Source organism: Balaenoptera acutorostrata, chromosome 3 (assembly GCF_949987535.1).
Source record: "Balaenoptera acutorostrata chromosome 3, mBalAcu1.1, whole genome shotgun sequence".
Lineage (NCBI taxonomy): Eukaryota > Metazoa > Chordata > Mammalia > Artiodactyla > Balaenopteridae > Balaenoptera > Balaenoptera acutorostrata.
Window position 1 is genome coordinate 88,758,408 of NC_080066.1, and position 22,523 is coordinate 88,780,930.

Sequence of the window (22,523 nt, forward strand, 5' to 3'; positions counted from 1 at the left end):
TGTTGTTTATTCTCAAAGGGGGCGGGGGACACAGTCTTGAGGATAACCACGGGGACCTCTCGGTTGAAATCCTAGCACTCTTTCGGATGACCCCACAAGAGCGCAGAGGAGGATCCCTGTGGCTGTGATTCGAACAAAGGTTCCGGGCCACACTGGTATAATTTACAGTGGAGATGAGTAAATAACTTTTCAGGTAATTGTAAATTGATTTTTCTAGGATACAAGTATCTCCACTTACCTCTGGAACTGACGCGAAAATCTCAAAACTAAATTGTAATGCATTTTGTCAAAAGAAATACAAACTATAGGGCAGTTTTAGGAAAATGACAAACAAAAATGTTAGGGAATTGTTGGGGAAGTTTTCAGACTTCCTGGCTGTGCCTTTCCTTACAGGCCCCACCTTTTCGGTCTCCTTCACTGACTCTTCCTCTTAAATGCTGGAATTCCTCTGTGCGAGGAATGATCTATTCACACTCTTCACCCATGGCTTTAAATATCTGTACTCTGAGGACTCCCCAGGTTTATACCTATAGCAAGGTGATCTGGGCCCTCTTCTTCAACCTTCTCTAGAGCCTTCTGGCTCACCCCTGTTGCTCCTGGCCACAGTGGCATTCTAACAGTTTCTAGACCCACCAGCCTTTCCTGCCTGGGAGTCTGTACACATCCTTCCTTGGTTTATGCTCCATGTGTTTCAAGTCTCACTCATCTCTGAAAGACCTTCCCTGACAAACAACTGAAGTAGCTGCCCTTTGTTTCCCTCACCACCATTTTCTAGCACACAATCAGTTTTTTTCTATTCACACCACTTGTTACTGCAATCTGTATCTCTTCTATGTATTTATTTTCTTGTTCATTGTCTATTTGCTCTAGAAGACAGAAGCTCCATGAGGGCAGGGACCAAATGTGTCTTCATTCACCATTGTATTCCTGGGGCCTAGCTTAGTGCCTGGCTCAGAATGTGCTTGATAACTACTTGTTGTATGAAGGAATGAATGATAAGAGATCTCACTGCCTATTCCATCGGGACCCTGCATATGATCTCAAAGTCTTCTGATTTTTCCATCCATTCCTTTAATTTTTAATCAAAAGTTTTCTCCATATAATGCTTTTTCAAGGTCTACACTGAAAAACATCAGTCCCTTTCCAACCCCTCCACAAATACCCTCCCTCAACTCTCCTCAGGGGCAATACTTCCAACTTTTTTTGGTTCTTTCTATTGGAATCTACCTCCTTGTTTCTAAATTATATGTTGCTATTTATTTTTTTTATGGCATAGAAATGACCTTCTGAATTAGAGTAGTTGAGGATTAAGTCTCTTAACCCCCTCTCCACCCCATTCTGCCAATAGTTTTGTAACAATTTTTTGTGTAAGTCAGCAGTTAGTATTTACTTTATCGTGACTGTTAAATATCGACTTCAGAGACAAGTAATACGTTAAGAGTATTTCATTTTTTTACACCTGTCCCCCTCAAGTTTATAACTGCCTTATTTTCCACTTTGCCTTTATTGGTGATGGTGTTTTTGATTCACCCATTGCTTGTTTTTTCCAAATGTTCCAGAGATCCTATACCTTAAACATCTATCACATCAAATGAAACACTGAAACTTAAATTCCCTATCAGTTTGAATTTTCCCTCCCTCATTCCTCTATTCTTTTGCTCTTGTCTGTGCAAGTGACCCACTAGTCCTGGTGAATAACTGTTATCGTGGGACTTCCCTTTGCCCCTATCTTATGTTGAAGCCCTGGTTTTATGGCTCTAGTATCTTCCTTTTAGTTTACTTCCTCATTTTGCTGAAGTACTTTCTCTAGTAATTTCCTAAGGAAGTTTGCATTAAAGATAGTTTGAGTCCTTGCATATCCTAAAATGTAGTGACTGTAATGACTTCCTTTACCCAGACCCACACAAAAATCTCACTTCATTCGTGAAACTTCCTTAGACCCAGTAGTGAGAGCTGCCTTATCTTTTATAACACTTACCATATCATTCATTAGCTATATACTCCCATGGTGTAATCATCTCAAGTACATGCATTTATCTTTCACATTAGTAAGAGTCATAAACTTTTATGAATGCTTCAAAGCACCTACTTCAGTATTTTACACTGGAAATGTTTTGTTTGGCTCCATATAATAGCTAACACCAAGAAAGTATTAAGCTATTTCTTCTATTGATGTGGAGACTGAAAATTATATTGTTGTCACTTTTTTTTTTTTTTAAAGGGGATGGATTATTGGGGGATATTTTTTTTTAATTAATTAATTAATTTATTTATTTATCTTTGGCTGTGTTGGGTCTTCGTTTCTGTGCGAGGGCTTTCTCTAGTTGTGGCAAGCGGGGGCCACTCTTCATCGCGGTGCGCGGGCCTCTCACTATCGTGGCCTCTCTTGTTGCGGAGCACAGGCTCCAGACGCGCAGGCTCAGTAGTTGTGGCTCACGGGCCCAGTTGCTCCGCGCCATGTGGGATCCTCCCAGACCAGGGCCCGAACCCGCGTCCCCTGCATTGGCAGGCAGACTCTCTCTCAACCACTGCGCCACCAGGGAAGCCCTGTTGTCACTTTTCATCTGAGTTTATTTTAGATTGAAAAGAGAAAAGGGAATAATCCAGCTGGAAAAGAGTAACAGTTTAGGGGTCTGAACCACTAAGCATTTAAAGAATATTCCTTATGACACTGAAATATAATTTTATATGAAAATACACCTTAAATTCAAGATACTACAGTAAAGAAGAACCAGACATGTTTATTTTGTGCTGTATATTGATCAGAATATAATTATCCTATCAGTCATGCTGATAATTTAGTTACTTAAATCTTGTGCCAGTGTGAACCTACTGAGAATGCAAGTCTGTACTTTACAAGCAAAGTTGTCCTTCCTATCTTTGCCATTTTAGGGACTTTTCTCTTTTTTTAACAAGGACACACATGGTGATTACTTTATATTCCAGGTATAGTCTAAGTGCTTTATAAATATTAACTCATTTAATCACAACAAACAGAGAAAACAAGTGTTATTACTATCCCCATTATACAGATGGGGAAACCAAAGCACAGAGAGGTCAAATAATTTGCCTAAGACCACACAGCTCACAACCAGAAAGAGATGGAGCCAAGATTCAACTTCAGGTAGTCTGGCTTCAGAGTCCTTGCACTTAGCCACTCTCTGGGTTTATATATGCCTAATGAGACTATGACAACTCTTCTTAATACTGAGCCTGGCCCTTGTTCTCCAGGTCTGGGAAAGATGTGTGTAGAAAATTAACCAGACATTCTTTTTTTTTTTTTTTAAATCCATATTTTTTTTTTAAAGAAATTCACGTTCTTATTTATTGATTGATTGATTGATTGCTGTGTTGGGTCTTCGTTTCTGTGCGAGGGCTTTCTCTAGTTGTGGCAAGTGGGGACCACTCTTCATTGCGGTGCGCAGGCCTCTCACTATCGCGGCCTCTCCCGTTGCGGAGCACAGGCTCCAGACGCGCAGGCTCAGTAGTTGTGGCTCACGGGCCTAGTCGCTCCGCGGCATGTGGGATCTTCCCAGACCAGGGCTCGAACCCGTGTCCCCTGCATTGGCAGGCAGATTCTCAACCACGGCGCCGCCTGGTTAGGGAAGCCCCTAACCAGACATTCTTCGTTTCACAGTTGACCGTGCCCTCCTTGTTGAAACATTTCTTCACGGAGACACACTCTGGTTTTCCTCCCACTTCACCTGCTGTCTCTTCTCAGTCTCTTTTCTGTCTCCTCTTCTCTTTTCAACCTTTTCTCTTGCTCAAGATAAAAAGCCTTAGAATCTTGCTTCCTCCCTTTTTCTCTCAGATCTTCCCTTATCTAAAAATAGTGTTCTTCTAAGCACCACCTAATGCTTTACCCTATTTGATTTTTCTTCATAGCACAATACTACATGAAATTATGTACATATTTATTCATTTCACTTGTATGTTTCTTCCACTAGCATGTAAACTCCATAATGGATTTAAATCTATCCTAATTTGGGATCCTTTCAGGTGTTCTCTGTTTCTTTTTACCCCTTTTGCCTTCTTTTAAATTTTATTATTTTATTATTAATTTTATTTAAATTAATATAATTATTTTATTGTTTCACTTTTCCCTCTATTTAGAAGTTTTACTCTCTGACTCTGTTGTTTCAGATAAATTAAAACATGCATGCTTAATTCATGAGTTTCAAAGGTCTAAAACTAAATTATTATCTTTCTCCTGGATAACATAAGGAACTTAGAATGCTTTAACTCCATTAATTTTTCTTTTGGCATATATACTGTTACTGTCTGGTACTTTAAACATATCTTTTTTTTTTTTTTCGTTATTTCTGAGATATACATTTTAAAGTAATAACTAGAATTATGACTTATAACATTATACCAGAACATATAAGATTTTTAGAAATTTCATGTAATGTCTGAAACATTTATATTAACATATTTCCATACAAATAACCCAAAGAAAGTTTAGTATTAGTTGTTTTTTTTGTTTGCTTGTTTTTTTTATACTGCAGGTTCTTATTAGTCATCAATTTTTTACACATCAGTGTATACATGTCAATCCCAATCGCCCAATTCAGCACACCACCATCCCCACCCCACCGCAGTTTTCCCCCCTTGGTGTCCATACGTTTCCCCCCTTGGTCTACATCTGTGTCTCAGTTTCTGCCCTGCAAACCGGTTCATCTGCACCATTTTTCTAGGTTTCACATACATGCGTTAATATACGATATTTGTTTTTCTCTTTCTGACTTACTTCACTCTGTATGACAGTCTCTAGATCCATCCACGTCTCAACAAATGACTGAATTTTGTTCCTTTTTACTGCTGAGTAATATTGCATTGTATATATGTACCTCAACTTCTTTATCCATTCATCTGTCAGTGGGCATTTAGGTTGCTTCCATGACCTGGCTATTGTAAATAGTGCTGCAATGAACATTGGGGTGCATGTGTCTTTTTGAATTATGGTTTTCTCTGGGTATATGCCCAGTAGTGGGATTGCTGGGTTATATGGTAGTTCCATTTTTAGTTTTTTAAGGAACCTCCATACTGTTCTCCATAGTGGCTGTATCAATTTACATTCCCACCAACAGTGCAAGAGTGTTCCCTTTTCTCCACACCCTCTCCAGCATTTGTTGTTTGTAGATTTTTTGATGATGCCCATTCTAACTGGTGGTGTGAGGTGATACTTCATTGTAGTTTTGATTTCCATTTCTCTAATAATTAGTGATGTTGAGCAGCTTTTCATGTGCTTCTTGGCCATCTGTATGTCTTCTTTAGAGAAATGTCTATTTAGGTCTTCTGCCCATTTTTGGATTGGGTTGTTTGTTTCTTTAATTTTGAGCTGCATGAGCTGTTTATATATTTTGGAGATTAATCCTTTGTCCGTTGATATGTTTGCAAATATTTTCTCCCATTCTGAGGGTTGCCTTTTCGTCTTGTTTATGGTTTCCTTTGCTGTGCAAAAGCTTTGAAGTTTCATTAGGTCCCATTTGTTTGTTTTTGTTTTTATTTCCATTACTCTAGGAGGTGGATTAAAAAAGATTTTGCTGTGATTTATGTCAAAGAGTGTTCTTCCTATGTTTTCCTCTAAGAGTTTTATAGTGTCCGGTCTTACATTTAGGTCTCGAATCCATTTTGAGTTTATTTTTGTGTAAGGTGTTAGGGAGTGTTCTAATTTCATTCTTTTACATGTAGCTGTCCAGTTTTCCCAGCACCACTTATTGAAGAGTCTGTCTTTTCTCCATTGTATATCTTTGCCTCCTTTGTCATAGATTAGTTGACCATAGGTGCATGCGTTTATCTTTGGGCTTTCTATCTTGTTCCATTGATCTCTGTTTCTGTTTTGTGCCAGTACCATATTGTCTTGATTACTGTAGCTTTGTAGTATAGTCTGAAGTCCAGGAGTCTGATTCCTCCAGCTCCGTTTTCTTCCCTCAAGACTGCTTTGGCTATTCAGGGTCTTTTGTGTCTCCATACAAATTTTAAGATGATTTGTTCTAGTTCCGTAAAAAATGCCATTGGTAATTTGATAGGGATTGCATTGAATCTGTAGATTGCTTTGGGTAGTATAGTCATTTTCACAATATTGATTCTTCCAATCCAAGAACATGGTATATCTCTCCATCTGTTTGTATCACCTTTACTTTCTTTCATCAGTGTCTTATAGTTTTCTGCATACAGGTCTTTTGTCTCCCTAGGTAGGTTTATTCCTAGGTAATTTATTCTTTTTGTTTCAATGGTAAATGGGAGTGTTTCCATAATTTCTCTTTCAGATTTTTCATCATTAGTGTACAGGAATGCAGGAGATTTCTGTGCATTAATTTTGTATCCAGCTACTTTACCAAATTCATTGATTAGCTCTAGTAGTTTTCTGGTAACATCTTTAGGATTCTCTATGTATAGTATCTTGTCACCTGCAAACAGTGACATCTTTACTTCTTTTTTTTCTGATTTGGATTCCTTTTATTTCTTCTTCTTCTCTGATTGCTGTAGCTACAACTTCCAAAACTCTGTTGAATAATAGTGGTGAGAGTGGACAACCTTGTCTTGTTCCTGATCTTAGAGTAAATGGTTTCAGTTTTTCACCATTAAGAAGGTTTGTCTGTATGCATGGCTTTGTTGGGTCTTCGTTTCTGTGCGAGGGCTTTCTCTAGTTGTGGCATACATACATACATACATACATAAATAAAAAGAATGTAAGCAGACAAGAATAGCATTAAAAAAAATTTTTAAAAAAAGGAAAATAATTAAAAAAAAAAAAGAAAGTTTGTCATATATGGCCTTTATTATGTTGAGGTAAGTTCCCTTTATGCCTACTTTCTGAAGGGTTTTTATCATAAATGGTTGTTGAATTTTGTTGAAAGCTTTTTATGCATCTGTTGAGATGATCATATGGTTTTTATCCTTCAATTTGTTAATATGGTGTATCACATTGATTAATTTGCGTATATTGAAGAATCCTTACATTCCTGGGATAAACCCTACTTGGTCATGGTGTGTGATCCTTTTAATGTGCTGTTGGATTCTGTTTGCTAGTATTTTGTTGAGGATATTTGCATCTATGTTCATCAGTGATATTGGCCTGTAGTTTTCTTTCTTCATGACATCTTTGTCTGGTTTTGGTATCAGGGTGATGGTGGCCTCATAGAATGAGTTTGGGAGTGTTCCTCCCTCTGCTATATTTTGGAAGAGTTTGAGAAGGATAGGTTTTAGCTCTTCTCTAAATGTTTGATAGAATTCACCTGTGAAGCCATCTGGTCCTGGGCTTTTGTTTGTTGGAAGATTTTTAATCACAGTTTCAATTTCAGTGCTTGTGATTGGTCTGTTCATATTTTCTATTTCTTCCTGGTTCAGTCTCGGAAGGTTGTGCATTTCTAAGAATTTGTCCATTTCTTCCAGGTTGCCCATTTTATTGGCACATAGTTGCTTATAGTAGTCTCTCATGATCTTTTGTATTTCTGCAGTGTCAGTTGTTACTTCTCCTTTTTAATTTCTAATTGTATTGATTTGAGTCTTCTCCCTTTTTTTCTTGATGAGTCTGGCTAATGGTTTATCAATTTTCTTTATCTTCTCAAAGAACCAGCTTTTAGCTTTATTGATCTTTGCTACTGTTTTGTTTCTATTTCATTTATTTCTGCTCTGATCTTTATGATTTCTTTCCTTCTGCTAACTTTGTGTTTTGTTTGTTCTTCTTTCTCTAGTTCCTTTAGGTGTAAGGTTAGATTGTTTACTTGAGATTTTTCTTGTGTCTTTAGGTAGGCTTGTATAGCTATAAACTTCCCTCTTAGAACTGCTTTTGCTGCATCCCATAGGTTTTGGGTCGTTGTGTTTTCATTGTCATTTGTCTCTGGGTATTTTTTGATTTCCTCTTTGATTTCTTCAGTGATCTCTTGGTTATTTAGTAACGTATTGTTTAGCCTCCATGTGTTTGTGTTTTTTACATTTTTTTTCCTGTAATTCATTTCTAATCTCATAGCGTTGTGGTCAGAAAAGATGCCTGATATGACTTCAGTTTTCTTAAACTTACTGAGGCTTGATTTGTGACCCAAGATGTGATCTATCCTGGAGAATGTTACCTTCACACTCGAGAAGAAAGTGTAATCTGCTGTTTTTGGATGGAATGTCCTATAAATATCAATTAAATCTATCGGGTCTATTGTGTCATTTAAAGCTTCTGTTCCCTTATTAGTTTTCTGTTTGGATAATCAGTCCATTGGTGTAAGTGAGATGTTAAAGTTCCCACTGTTACTGGGTTACTGTCGATTTCCTCTTTTATAGCTGTTAGCAGTTGCCTTGTGTATTGAGGTACTCCTCTGTTGGGTGCATATATATTTATAATTGTTATATCTTCTTCTTGGATTGATCCCTTGATCATTATGTATTGTCCTTCCTTGTTTCTTGTAACATTCTTTATTTTAAAGTCTATTTTATCTGATATGAGTATAGCTATTCCAGCTTTCTTTTGATTTCCATTTGCATGGAATATCTTTTTCCATCCCCTCACTTTCAGTCTGTACGTGTCCCTAGGTCTGAAGTGGGTCTCTTGTAAACAGCATATATATGGGTCTTGTTTTTGTATCCATTCAGCAAGCCTGTGTCTTTTGGTTGGAGCATTTAATCCATTCACGTTTAAGGTAATTATCGATATGTACGTTCCAATGACCATTTTCTTAATTGTTTTGGGTTTGTTTTTGTAGGTCCTCTTTCTTGTGTTTCCCACTTAGGGAAGTTCCTTTAGCATTTGTTTTAGAGCTGGTCTGTTCGTGCTGAATTCTCTTAGCTTTTGCTTGTCTGTAAAGCTTTTGATTTCTCCATCGAATCTGAATGAGATCCTTGCTGGGTAGAGTAATCTTGGTTGTAGGTTCTTCCTTTTCATCACTTTAAGTGATGCCACTCCCTTCTGGATCATGCCACTCCCTTCTGGCTTGTAGAGTTTCTGCTGAGAAATCAGCTGTTAACCTTATGGGAGTTCCCTTGTATGTTATTTGTCCTCTTTCTCTTGCTGCTTTCAATAATTTTTCTTTGTCTTTAATTTTTGCCAATTTGATTACTATGTGTCTTGGCGTGTTTCTCCTTGGGTTTATCCTGTATGGGACTTGCCGCGCTTCCTGGACTTGGGTGGCTATTTCCTTTCCCATGTTAGGGAAGTTTTCGACTATAATCTCTTCAAATATTTTCTCTGGTCCTTTCTCTCTCTCTTCTCCTTCTGGGACCCCTATAATATGAATGTTGTTGCGTTTAATGTTGTGCCAGAGGTCTCTTAGGCTGTCTTCATTTCTTTTCATTCTTTTTTCTTTAGTCTGTTCCACAGCAGTGAATTCCACCATTCTGTCTTCCAGGTCACTTATCCGTTCGTCTGCCTCAGTTATTCTGCTGTTGATTCCTTCTAGTGTAGTTTTCATTTCAGTTATTGTATTGTTCATCTCTGTTTGTTTGTTCTTTAATTCTTCTAGGTCTTTGTTAAACATTTCTTGCATCTTCTCGATCTTTGCCTCCATTCTTTTTCCGAGGTCCTGGATCATCTTCACTATCATTATTCTGAATTCTTTTTCTGGAAGGTTGCCTATCTCCACTTCATGTAGTTGTTTTTCTGGGGTTTTTTCTTGTTCCTTCATCTGGTATATAGCCCTCTGCCTTTTCATCTTGTCTGTCTTTCTGTGAATGTGGTTTTTGTTCCACAGGCTGCAGGATTGTAGTTCTTCTTGCTTCTGGTGTCTGCCCTCTGGTGGATGAGGCTATCTAAGAGGTTTGATGGGAGGGACTGGTGGTGGGTAGAGCTGCCTGTTGCTCTGGTGGGCAGAGCTCAGTAAAAGTCTAATCCACTTGACTGTTGATGGGTGGGGCTGGGTTCCCTCCCTCGTTGGTTGTTTGGCCTGAGGCAACCTAATGCTGAAGCCTACCTGGGCTCTTTGGTGGGGCTAATGACAGACTCTGGGAAGGCTCATGCCAAGGAGTACTTCCCAGAACTTCTGCTGCCAGTGTCCTTGTCTCCACGGTGAAACAGAGCCAGCCCCTGCCTCTGCAGGAGACCCTCCAACACTAGCAGGTAGGTCTGGTTCAGTCTCCCCTGGGGTCACTACTCCTTCCCCTGGGTCCCAATGCACACACTACTTTGTGTGTGCCCTCCAAGAGTGGGGTCTGTTTCCCCCAGTCCTGTCAAAGTCCTGCAATCAGTTCCCACTAGACTTCAAAATCTGATTCTCTAGGAATTCCTCCTCCTGTTGCCGGACGCCCCAGGTTGGGAAGCCTGACGTGGGGCTCAGAACCTTCACTCCAGTGGGTGGACTTCTGTGGTATAAGTGAGTCAGTCTGTGAGTCACCCACCCACCACTTATGGGATTTGATTTTACTGTGATTGCACCCCTCCTACCATCTCATTGTGGCTTCTCCTTTGTCTTTGGATGTGGGGTATCTTTTTTGGTGATTTCCAGTGTCTTCTTGTTGATGATTGTCCAGCAGCTGGTTGTGATTCTGGTGTTCTTGCAAGAGGGAGTGAGAGCACGTCCTTCTACTCTGCCATCTTGGTTCCTCCTCCTGGTATTTTAAACATATCTTTTCTTGAATCCCAATAAGCATTATTATTACTAATTTTTACAGTCATTTAAAAAAATGTTTACCCAGACTTTTATCATTTTCTTTGTTTTTCTTTCTGCACCTGAAACCTCCATCTCAGATTCCTGTCCTTTTGCTCAGGCTTCCTATGGAGAGGTTCTCCAGTAGGTGAACTTTCTCAGTTTTTGTCAGTTTAAACCAGGGGTCCCCAACCCCCAGGCCACAGACCGTTATCTGTCTGTGGCCTGTTAGGAACTGGGCCACTCAGCAGGAGGTGAGTGGTGGGCGATTGGGCGAAGCTTCATCTGTATTTATAGCCATTCCCCTGTCAGATCAGCGGTGGCATTAGATTCTCATAGGACCGCGAACCCTACTATGAACTATGCGTGTGAAGGATCTAGGTTGCGTGCTCCTTATGAGAGTCTAATGCCTGATGATCTGAGGTGGAGCTGAGGCGGTGATGCTAGCGCTGGGGAGCGGCTGCAAATACAGATTATCATTAGCAGAGAGGTTTGCACAGAGACCATAATAAATCAATTGCTTGCAGACTCACAGCAAAACCCTATCAGTGAGTGGCAAGTGAAAACAAGTTCAGGGCTCCCACTGATTCTGCATTATGGTGAGTTGTATAATTATTTCATTATATATTACAATGTACTAATAATACAAATTAAGTGCACAATAAATGTAATGTGCTTGAATCATCCCAAAACAATCCCTCCCCCCACCCCGGTCCATGGAAAAATTTTCTTCCACGAAAGCGGTCCCTTTTGCCAAAAAGGTTGGGGACCGCTGGTTTAAACAAAACTCTTGAACTCTTCTTCAGGGGTAGTTCATTCTTTGACAATCATTCAGGAATGGAAGCAGTAAGAATATTAATGGGAAAATATCATAATTCCCCATAACTGTACAATCCTGTAGCTGAATTTAGAACATCCCAACATTGGCAAAAATAGCTCATTTATCATGCCACACTTCATCTTGGCTAGAAATATGTGCAAGCCCCAAAATGGCAGAAGCCATACTTTGGGTTCTGGTACCAAAAATGTAGAAGTTCTCCTTTGTTTCAAGCCCAGAGTTTTTTACACCAAGGAAAAGCACCAGTTAGCCTGAAGTTGGTGAGTCATATGCCTAGCTTTTGTAAAAGGGCAATTATAATAAAGAAGATGGGAAAGAACTAGTATATAGGCAGATCAATTTCAGTAAAAAGTACATATGTATCACTATCTAGAAGTTCATTCTTTTAAAATTGTTTGGTCCAGAATGCCATCAAGATACCTCCTGGGATGTCTTTTGTTCCCCCAGGAGTATCTATAGCCCAATTTTAAAACACTAAACTAGCATATAGCTTGTGAAACCCACAAGAATGTTCCTACCAAGCTCTTGGGAAGAACACAAAGATCAGATAAATATATGTAGCCTTTCAGTTTCATAAAATCAGCACATGGATCTTAACCATAGAAGTAGCTCAGAAGGTTGACACTAAGGTGAGCAGCTGTTAAAAAGCAAGGAACTGGCCGATAGTCAACAAAACAAGTATTTATTGCTACAAAACTACTTTCGACTAACTCACGAATTACTGCCACAGAAGTTCAAGGGGATCAGAATAATTAATATACAAACTCAGAACTATAGTTCTCACTATGCACTGAGTACCCAATCTCTTAACATAATCGTGAAAAGCTGACTCTGAATTATGCCATTCTGTAAGGAGTACCAGAAAGTGAAAGTTCTGTAAATAACAGCCCAGAGAAGGACTATTGTTATTTCATTTTAAAGCATCATCAACTTTTCAGGAAGAAAAAAGCAGATGGCTTAAGAGCAGGGTACACGTGAGAATCATCTAGAAAGACTGGTCAAATGCACATGTCCAAACCATACTACAAACTGACTACTCGGGGTCTCCAGGGTGATTCTTGTTGCCCACACTTAGTTAAGGACCACCGCTTTAGGGAATTTATTTCTAGAGAATCTGCTGGGGTCAAGACTTGTTAGAAAGAATTTCTTCACATTTAACCAATATTATGAATTTTACCAAAATCACTGTACTCAGGATCATTTTGATAGAGATTACATTACCTTAAAAATAGAGGCAGGTCCAAGGCCTTTGTTCTTTTTTTTTTTTTTTTTTTTTAAGGATTTTCTTTTTAATTAATTAATTTATTTTTTTATTTATTTTTGTCTGTATTGGGTCTTCGGTTCGTGCGAGGGCTTTCTCCAGTTGCGGCAAGCGGGGGCCACTCTTCATCGCGGTGCGGGGACCGCTCTTCATCGCGGTGCGCGGGCCTTTCTCCATCGCGGCCCCTCCCGTTGCGGGGCACAGGCTCCAGACGCGCAGGCTCAGCAATTGTGGCTCACGGGCCCAGCTGCTCCGTGGCATGTGGGATCTTCCCAGACCAGGGCTCGAACCCGTGTCCCCTGCATTAGCAGGCAGATTCTCAACCACTGCGCCACCAGGGAAGCCCCAGGCCTTTGTTCTTAACAATAAATTTGCAATATAATTTTACTAAGAATAATTGCAGACCAGGCATCATTCAGAATATCTGCTAGTTTCTTGGTTAAGCCAAAGGGAGGCCATCAAAGCAGGTCACAAAAGGTGCTCCACCAACAGTTAAATAGGACTAAAAGGCTGAAACTTACTATAGAATGTAAAGTGAAAGTTTGAGCAGTAAGAAACGATATATTTGATAATTTTAATTGCAAGACTAGGAAAAGAGGAAAGGGTTAGGGGAAGGGATTATATGGATTAAACTGGAAAGTTGTCTGAGAACTAAGTCAGCTCTAGGCTTCTACTGTCTTTCTTGGCTCACATGATCTCTTTCAAATCATGTCTCCCTCTTTCGCCTTCGAAGAGCATCTGATTGGACTGGAAAATTAGCTATATAATATATTGTCATGTAACCATCCCTACTGACTAGCCCCCGGTTCAGAGATTAGTTGCATTGTCCACTCTGGCCAGGGTAGTAGAAATGGTTTCACCCCAGCACACTGACTGATTTTATCAGTAGGGCTGTGTAACTGGTAAATGCTGCAAGACTTTATAAACCAACCAGTGTATTCCTATTGTTCAGCATTGGTGATGAAGCCCCTGGAAAATCCTGTTGACCAGTCTCTCCAAGGACTCTTTTCAGTGCATTTTCAGCAGTATTCACTAACCTTCCACTTTGAACTTTGGCAGGTCCAGAAGAGGCACTTCAGACCTTTTGATATTTACAGGAGCTTAGTTTGAAAACATTGCCATTTGTAGGCTCTTGAACAGGGAAGTCGAATGAGTAGTGTGATAGTTGACAAGAGTTTGGTGAGTAACAGTTTCTAAGATGACCTAGAGACTTGAGAGCCTGGAGAAATTAAAAATTTTCTATTGTGCTAATCCAAGCTTGAGGTGAGGAAGACTGTCTAAGTTTTTACATTGCTGCTGTAACAAATGACCACAGCGAATTACCTTAGTGGCTTAAACAATACAAATTTATTATCTTCAGTTCTTTAGGTCTGAAGTCTGGCATGGGTCTCACAGGGCTAAAATCAAGGTGTTGGCAAGGCTGCAATCCTTTCTAGAAGCTCTAAGAGGGAACCCATTTCCTTGCCTTTTCCAGTTTCCAGAAGCTGACCACATTCCCTGCCTTGTGACCACCATCCTCTATCTTCAAAAACAGCAACAGCAGATTGAGTCCTTATGCTGCCATCTTTCTGGTTCTCTGATCATAGCTGGGAAAGTTCCTCCACTTTTAAGGAATCATGTTATTAGATTTGGCCCACCCAGATAATCCAGGATAATCCCTCTATCTCAAGGTCAGTAATCTTAATGACATCTGCAAAGTCCCTTTTGCCATATAAAGTAACATAATCACATTTTCCAGGGATCAAAGTGTACATATCTTTGGGTGCCATTACTATGTGTACCATAAAACACCTAGAACAGCTATTTTAGGCAATCAATAGGCCTTCTCTTTTAGCTGGGTTGATGGCCCATAGAGTCAGTTTGGTATGGAAACGGGGTGGAAGAGGTAAAAGAAGATATTGAGATCAAGCCTAGTCATTCGGGTAATTTCACCCCTTTTCAACCATTCTAAGATGGGTGAAAGTCTGTCTGCCTACTGCCTCTAAGAGGGCCAACCTGCTTCTCACGATAGCATGGTGTCGAGGGGAAGCTTCCAGATTTGTGATCAATAAGCCTTACAAAAGCAGGCCTGGTTTTTTTCCCAAATGTTCCCAGGGATGGGCTTATTTTCTCACATTCCCTGAGAGCACTGGTGCCTCTCCTGTTGGCTCCCAGTTACTGGAAGCCATCTGCCTTCTTCTTCTCCTCTTCCCTCACATGGGCCCCATCTCAGTCAGGCTTACTTCTTGGAGGGAGCAAATGGGACCAGGGAGCAGGATGTGGAGAATGACTGTGGAAGCAGAAGTCAATGTTGGGGCCACACTGGAACTGGTATGCTAGTGGAGACCCACTGGGTAGTTGATCTGGGTGCAGGCAAATGTTGTGGCAGTCATTCTGAGCAGAATGTGAGCACCAGAGCCTTTCTGTACCACTGGGAGTGGCTCCAGGAAAAAGGATGCCTAGCTAAGACACTGCCTCTGAGAGTTTTGATATCTTTATTTCTCAGTCTCATTGGTTGCGCCTGATTTCCTCCATGACATTAAACAACTGTTGTATGATTTTTCTGTTGGTAGCACACAATTTTTCCAAATTAAAAAAAAAAAAGACAGGAACAAAAAGGTTATGCTTTTCATCTGTGTCTGTGTAAACAAACCCAGTAATTACCATAACTCAAATTGCTGCTGAAGCTCTCCATATTTTAATGTGCACACTGTCGCTCTTGCTACTAAATCTCTGCATATATCCTGGGAAGTTAATCCTGAATTAGGAAACAGAAAAACTGATTAAAATAACATTGGGCCAAGTCCATGATTTTTATATTCATAAGATTCAAAATTTCTGTGAGGAAATGTGCAATGCAAATTGAATTACCTTCCAGAGTAATAAAAAAAAAAAAAAAGAAGGAAACCAAAACAATGGTAAAATATGGGTATCCATGCAGAGAGATGTATGAATTAGGCTTTCTGTGGTTTGCTTTGATTGTGATTCAATATTCCACTCCTCTGAAACAACCTTTACTTACCAGGCTGCATAAACTCAATTCTCTTCAGTATAAAGTGAATATTATCCAGTTTTCAAGTAGCAACATTTCCTTAAATTCTACACTTTTATCAAAAGAGGTTTTTCACTGAACTTTGAAGATAACATTATTAGTCCTTGCAAATGTTCTAATCACGGTCTTTCTTGATTGCCTTTAGGACAAAAGAGCAGTTGTAAATGTTCAAAGAAAAATCAGGAAGGTGAAAGGCCATTGTTTTTGTGCCTATTGTCATGGGGTAGGTGAAACTGAGTATTAAGGAAATAGTGTAGAAAATTCAGGTCTCCACATTTTCTTTTAATAAATTGGGCTAATTTTAACTCTCTACCACATATCTTTCTTTTTTCCCTCCATACCCACTCTTGTCCCTTTCTACCCTGTTTCCTGCCTGAGAAGGCTGACCTGTAGGAACTGAACCAATGAGCTCTCTTGCTCTCTGGCTTGCGTTTGGGTTTGGCAATAGACAGCCCCAGCAAGAGGTCAGAGGGAGAGAGGAGGGTAAGGTCAGAGTTCCCTCCACATGGCTGTGTCTCTCCGCTGAAGACCACTGCTCTTGTCATGGTTGCCCTTTCTTCCAGGCTCTGGAAACTGCTTTCTCCCCCTTTTCCTTCAGGCCTGGCACTGTTTGGTATAAGCTTCAGGGTACTGTACTCTCCTTTGTGGTTTTGGTTTCCCATATCTTGCCAAACCTTTATAAATACCCTCTTTAGTAAACACTCCTCAAATTATTCTAATTTGACTGAGCCCTGTTTCATATTTCAAACCTTACAGAGACAGAATCTGCCTCATCCAGCCCTATATCTAAATTCTTCCCATGTCCTGGGCCCACCAGGACTACTAACTGACCTTTCTACTTCTACTCTTTTTTTCCCCCCCCCCAAAGGGAACGCTATTTATTTATTTGGCTGTGTTGGGTCTTCGTTTCTGTGCGAGGGCTTTCTCTAGTTGTGGCAAGCGGGGGCCACTCTTCATCGCGGTGCGTGGGCCTCTCACTACCGCGGCCTCTCTTGTTGCGGAGCACAGGCTCCAGACGCGCAGGCTCAGTAGTTGTGGCTCACGGGCCCAGTTGCTCCGCGGCATGTGGGATCTTCCCAGACCAGGGCTCGAACCCGTGTCCCCTGCATTGGCAGGCAGACTCTCAACCACTGCGCCACCAAGGAAGCCCCATCTACTTCTACTCTTTATGGCTTGAAATCTTCTAAAAGTTTCTCATCACAAATATAATAAAGTCCAAATTCCCTACCATGGCCCAGGGGCCTGTCAGACTGTTAACATTCAACTTCATCTTGAGTCACGCTCATCTCCTAGGTTCTAGAACACACCAACTTCTCTTTTGCCTGAGGACCTTTGTCCATGTTGGTCACTCTGCCTGGGGTGCTCTGCTCCCCGTCCTTCGTATGGTTAGCACTGCCAAAGACAAAAAAAATGAGTAAGTGAGGAGATGGATTTTATTCAGGCTATTGCAATAGGGAAACACCTCAGATCTGAAGATTAGAGTACGTATTAAGTTTCTATGGTTGGTGTAACAAATCATTGCAAATTAGCAGCTTTAAACAATAGAAAGTTATCCTATTATTGTTGTGTGGGCCAGAAATCCAAAATGAATCTTACATGGCTAAAATCGAGGTGTTGGCAGGGCTGTGCTGCCTCTGGAGGGTCCAGGGGAGAATATGTTCCCTTTCTTTTTCCCACATCTAGAGCTGAATTCCTTGTCTCCTGGTCCCTTCCTCTGTCTTCAAAACCAGTGATGTAGCATCTTTTCTCTGACTCCGCTTCTCTCTGCTTCCATCACATGGCTGTCTTCTCTTTTATCTATGGTCGAGTCTCCTTCTGCGCCCCTCTTACAAGGATACTTGTGATTCTGTTTAGGGTCCAACCAGATAATCCAGGATAATTGTCCCGTCTCAAGCTCATTAATCACATCTACAAAAGCTCTTTTTCTGCATAAGGTAAGATATTCATAGATTCCAGGGATTAGGACCTGGATATCTTGTAGGGCCATTTTTCAGCCTACTACAGTGTGTCTCAGCAGAGGGGTTTGCCTTAGATTTTTATGGGGAGGAGTAGACAAGTTACAGGTGGGGTTATTTATAGTTGGGATTGTTTTTTCAATCAAAGGAAGTTTCCGTGGAACAGGAAATGCTTAGCTGGTTTCAGGGGAACAAACAATTCTAATCTTGGCTAATTATTCATGAGACAAAGAAGAAAGAGGATCTCTGTCTGACCATGTCAACAGATTCAGGTAAAAGGAGAATGGTCTGGGTTTAACCTTATCACCAGTAAAAATGGGAGCCATCTACAAATCTTTTGGGAGTCCTGAGAAAGAGTGGATAGCAAGTCTTATCTAAGCCATGTGGGGAATGGTGGTTCATTGCAGTTAGTCATTTTCTAGAACACAAAGGGGTGGGGGATTTGGGGAGAAAAAGACTGGGGAGATTTCTTAACCATCACTGTTTTCTGGGGGCATAGAAGTCAGGTAAAGTTCAACACTGTCATCACCTTCTCATCCTTAAATATATTTTCATAGATGCCCTCCCTGAACACCCTATGTAAGTACTGCCCTCTGCATTATTCTCTGTCATAGTTTCCTCTTTATTTCCTTCACAATATTTTTCACAATCCATAATTATTTTGTATACTTATTTGCTTGTCTCTCTAGACCATAAACTTTTTGAAGACAGGGAAAATGGTTGTCTTAAGAGCTTAGAACAATGTATCTTTATATCTTTACAGCCTGGCTCGTTTTTGTTGAATTGACAAAAGAAGCAATACCAGATGGCCAATAAACTCATGATAAACTGTCTAGTAATTACCTCATTGGTAGTGAAATAAATAAGGATAAAAATAACAGTGAGGTAAACAAAAGAGAGTCAGACATCGTAGGCAGCAGGACCCACATGTTCAGAGACACACAGTGGTGTGTGTGGAATGTGGGGCATGGCTGGTGTGAGATGGGACCTGAGCCTGGCAGGCTTTGGCTCCACAGTGAGTCAAAGACCAAACCTCAAAGGAGGTGGGGCTCTATACTCCTTATTCCCCTCAGTGCCTGCATTCATTCATCCTTTCAACAAATATTTTTGAATGTGTTCAGTTTGCCAGGCACTGGTCTAGACTTTGGGGACATAACAGAGAACGGACCAGACAAAAATTAGTCTGACTGTAAATAGAAGAAGTGATTAAAATAAATAGTGCTGAATGTTAAAGAGAAAAGCAGAGCAGGAAAGTGAAATGTGGAATGTAGGCTTGCAATTTAGAGAGAGTGGCCAGGGAAGGCCTCAGTGAGAATATGCTATCTGTCAGGTGTAGGATTGGGGGTGGAGGGCATGTAACCAAACTTGAAAGAAGTGATATTTGGGAGAAAGGTATTCCAGGCAGAGGGCACAGCAAGCACTCAGGTCCTGAGATGCAAACTCACCTGTAAGAAGGCTGGTGTGGTCTAAACAGAGTGACAGAGAGGGGTGCACAGTTGTAGGAGATGAGGCCACAGAGGCAAGGGGTGAGGGTTGCAGTTGTAGGGCCTTATAAGCTTTTGTAAGGACAGTGGCTTTTCCACTGAGTGAAATGGGAAACCATTGGAATAGTTTGATAAGAGGATTGACATGCTCTATTTCATTTAACAGGATTGCTTGGGCTGCTATTTTGAAATGAGACAGAAGAGGATCAAGGCCCAATGCAGGAAGACCCTTTAGGAGGCTACTCCGTGATCCAGGTGAGAGATGATGGAAATAGCACGTATCAGGGAGGTAGCAGTGGAAATGATGAGAAATGGTTAGATTCCGGATATACTCTGAAGCCACTAGAATTTGCTGATGGGTCAGATGAGAAGTGAGGGAGAGAAGTCAAGGATGACTACAAGATTTACGGCAAGGATGGGGTTGCCATTTACTGAGATTTGGAAGAATACTAAAAGAGCAGCTTTGGGAAGGAAGGTCAAGAACTCAGTTTGGGACACATTAACTCCAAGGTGCACAAGTAATACTTTTAAAAATAGAACTCATTTTGAAAATGTTCCTGTGAACATTAGGAAATTATAGAACTGGTGATCATCTCTCTCCAGTGTGCTGGTTGCGTTAGTTTAATATCTTTCAAGACCTGTTATTTCTTACTTCTCTGAACTTCTCACCTTCCCGGAGAATACTTCTACCACTTCTTTGTTGGGAGAAGTACAACAGGAAAATTAGAAAATCTAAGTATATAACTGCTTTGGAAATAACAACAGAAAAGTCTGTATGTGAAATATCTCCTTTTCCTGATCTCTTGGGCATCCAAAAGAGCAGATGAATTGAATTTGGAAGTTGAAGAAAGCCACCAGCTTTGGGGAAAGAGCTGCATCAGAACAGAGGCCCAGCTTTGGCCCCCAGGGCTCTGCAGCTGAGTCCACAGCTTGGCAGCTACCATGTCTTTCTCTAAAAAGTTGACTGCCTAGCTTTGGCCTCAGGCAACCCTGTGCTGAGAGATCTTCCAGGCAGAGAAAGAGAGCCCAGGCTCCTTGCTCCAGATGTCATTGCTTGTCACCTGCTCTGAAGTGATGACACTCATAACCTAGATCTTGGCCTTAACCTCTGAGTTCTCCTGCATCCCTCATCTTGAACTGCCCAACCTGAAAATACACTCTTTAAGTCTCGCACAAGAGCTCCATACACTCTGCTTCACTGCAGAGTCATTCCATGTAAATTAATTTTCCAGGTAACTGAAGCTTAGCTGTCCTTTGATGTCAACCATATGAAGGAAAATTTTTCTGAGGCTGAACTGTAAACATTCTTGCTTTCTTAACCAGGGCACCTAGAACAAAACTGAACTTTTGTGACGTTAGGCTGTCTCCTCACAACTTGATGATGCCTTCAGGCTCTAGTGAGGTATGTAGAGTCTGTGCCTACTACACTTACAACCTCAAACTGCTGTGTATTCGAGGCTTGTATTTTCTTTTTAAAAATGTTTTTGTTGTTTTGCTGCATCATCCCTGCTGCCATTGCTAGTTACTGCTTGATTATTTGGATGCTTCACAGACCATTTTTAACTTATTATCTGATTCCAAGCTTGGGTCTTAGTAGCTAAAATATGATCTTCAGAAATGCAAGATAGCATTTGTGGTCGACAGAATTGTAAGGTGGCCCCTTCATGTTCACACCCTGTGTAATCTCCTCCCCTTGAATCTGATCAGGACTTACGAATATGATGGGATGGCCACTCCAATGATTAGGTTACCTGTATGTTTGGCAAAGGTGAAGGGACTTTGATTATGTAAAGTCCCATAATCATTTGACTTTAAGTTAATCAGAAGGAAGATTGACCCAGGTGGGCCTGACTTAAGCAGGCAAGCCCTTTAAAAGATGATCTAGAGGTTAAGAGGTTTTCTCTCCTGTTGGCTTTGAAGAAGTAAACTACCATGGATTCTATAGCAGCAAAAAAATTAATTTGGCCAAAAACCACATGAGCTTGGAAGAGGACCCTGAGCCTCAGATAAGAACACAGCCCTGAGCAACACCTTGACTGCAGTGCTGTGAAACCCTGGGCAGAAAATCCAGCTTAAGCTATGTCTGTGCTCTCAACCCATGGAAACTGTGAGATAATAAATGGGTATTGTTTCATGCTGATAACGTTTGTGATAATTTATTATGAAGCAATAGAAAACTAATACAGTATCCTATTTGGATTTTGTATTTAAAAGGGTAAAAGCATACTGCACTTGCCATGCATGGGTTCATACAAACTTAATCACATTATTATAATTACCCCATCCTACTATGCATAATAGCAATTCTGAGTTTTATTCATCTCGGGAAATAAAACTCCAGAACCTATTAAGATTATGCTTGTCCATTCCTGAGCTTCAGCAAATAAAATATGCAGGGCTGTAGTGGAAATCCAACTCAATATTTCTTTTCTCTACTAATTTTTCTACCCAGGAGAGAATCATAAATTAGAAAAAAAAAGATCTCATGTTTTAAAAAAAAACTCAAATGGAACAAAACTAAACTTATCAGTGGCTATGTGGTGGGGTCAACTTTTTCTACGTGATATTTTAGTTACCTATATTATAAATAAGTGCAAAAAAAATCATGATAGTATAATATCTCTTATATTTTTGAGCATTTTATAAAACTTTAAAAAGTTTATTTCATACGACCTTCACAATATATGTCACTTCAAACACGAATTAAGAACTAAACACAGCCTAGCAGGCTAGTAATTTGTTTATTTATATATTCAATTTTTAAAATATTGTTTTTGAGTAATTATTATTGGTGCATAGTAAAAATCAAATCTCTCTTTCACAGCCACCTTCATTAATCTTGTTTTCCTCTCCAGAGTCAACTCTTACTGGTTTCTTGTACATTTTTCTAGAGGTATTCTCTGCAGTTACAAATAAATATTCAAACATGATGTGTTAATTTTAGTAATTTATATTTTACTAGAAATTGATATATTTCACTGGAATTTAAATAATTTACCGGAATAAAGTTTTAAAGGGTGTTCTTCTCCATAGTTGTACTCATAGTTCCTTGCTCATTTGTAAATTAGTACATTTATATTTTATCCTTCGACATTCCTTTTTTTTTTAAGCGATAGCAACAAACAGCACTTGAGCTTATCAGTTGTACTGTTTTTGTCTGTCCTGGTCTAACATTTAGTTAAGTACTTACCATAAAGTGCTCAGCCAGGTACTGTGCTCTGCTTTTAATACACACGATCTCATTTCCCTGCAACAACCCTCCAGGGTAGATCTTTTAATAATGCTCATTTTACGTATGAGAAAGTGGATTCTGCAGGAGGCCAGGTAATGAACCTTCCACTAGTAAGTGGGGAAAACTGAGACTCAACCCCTCTCTTTCTGAC

The 22,523-nt window shown here is 40.2% G+C and overlaps 1 long non-coding RNA gene across 2 annotated transcripts in view; it reads left to right on the forward strand.

Annotated features, from left to right (window-relative positions):
- The first annotated feature begins 1 nt into the window (after position 1).
- Positions 2-22,523, forward strand: part of LOC103000497 (uncharacterized) — a 137,590-nt gene continuing 115,068 nt past the window's right edge. For both annotated transcript variants that reach the window (XR_450011.3, XR_009007780.1), the window contains exons 1-3: positions 2-193; positions 19,307-19,395; positions 20,464-20,542. This is a non-coding gene — a long non-coding RNA (uncharacterized LOC103000497). The remainder of the gene's footprint in view (positions 194-19,306; positions 19,396-20,463; positions 20,543-22,523) is intronic.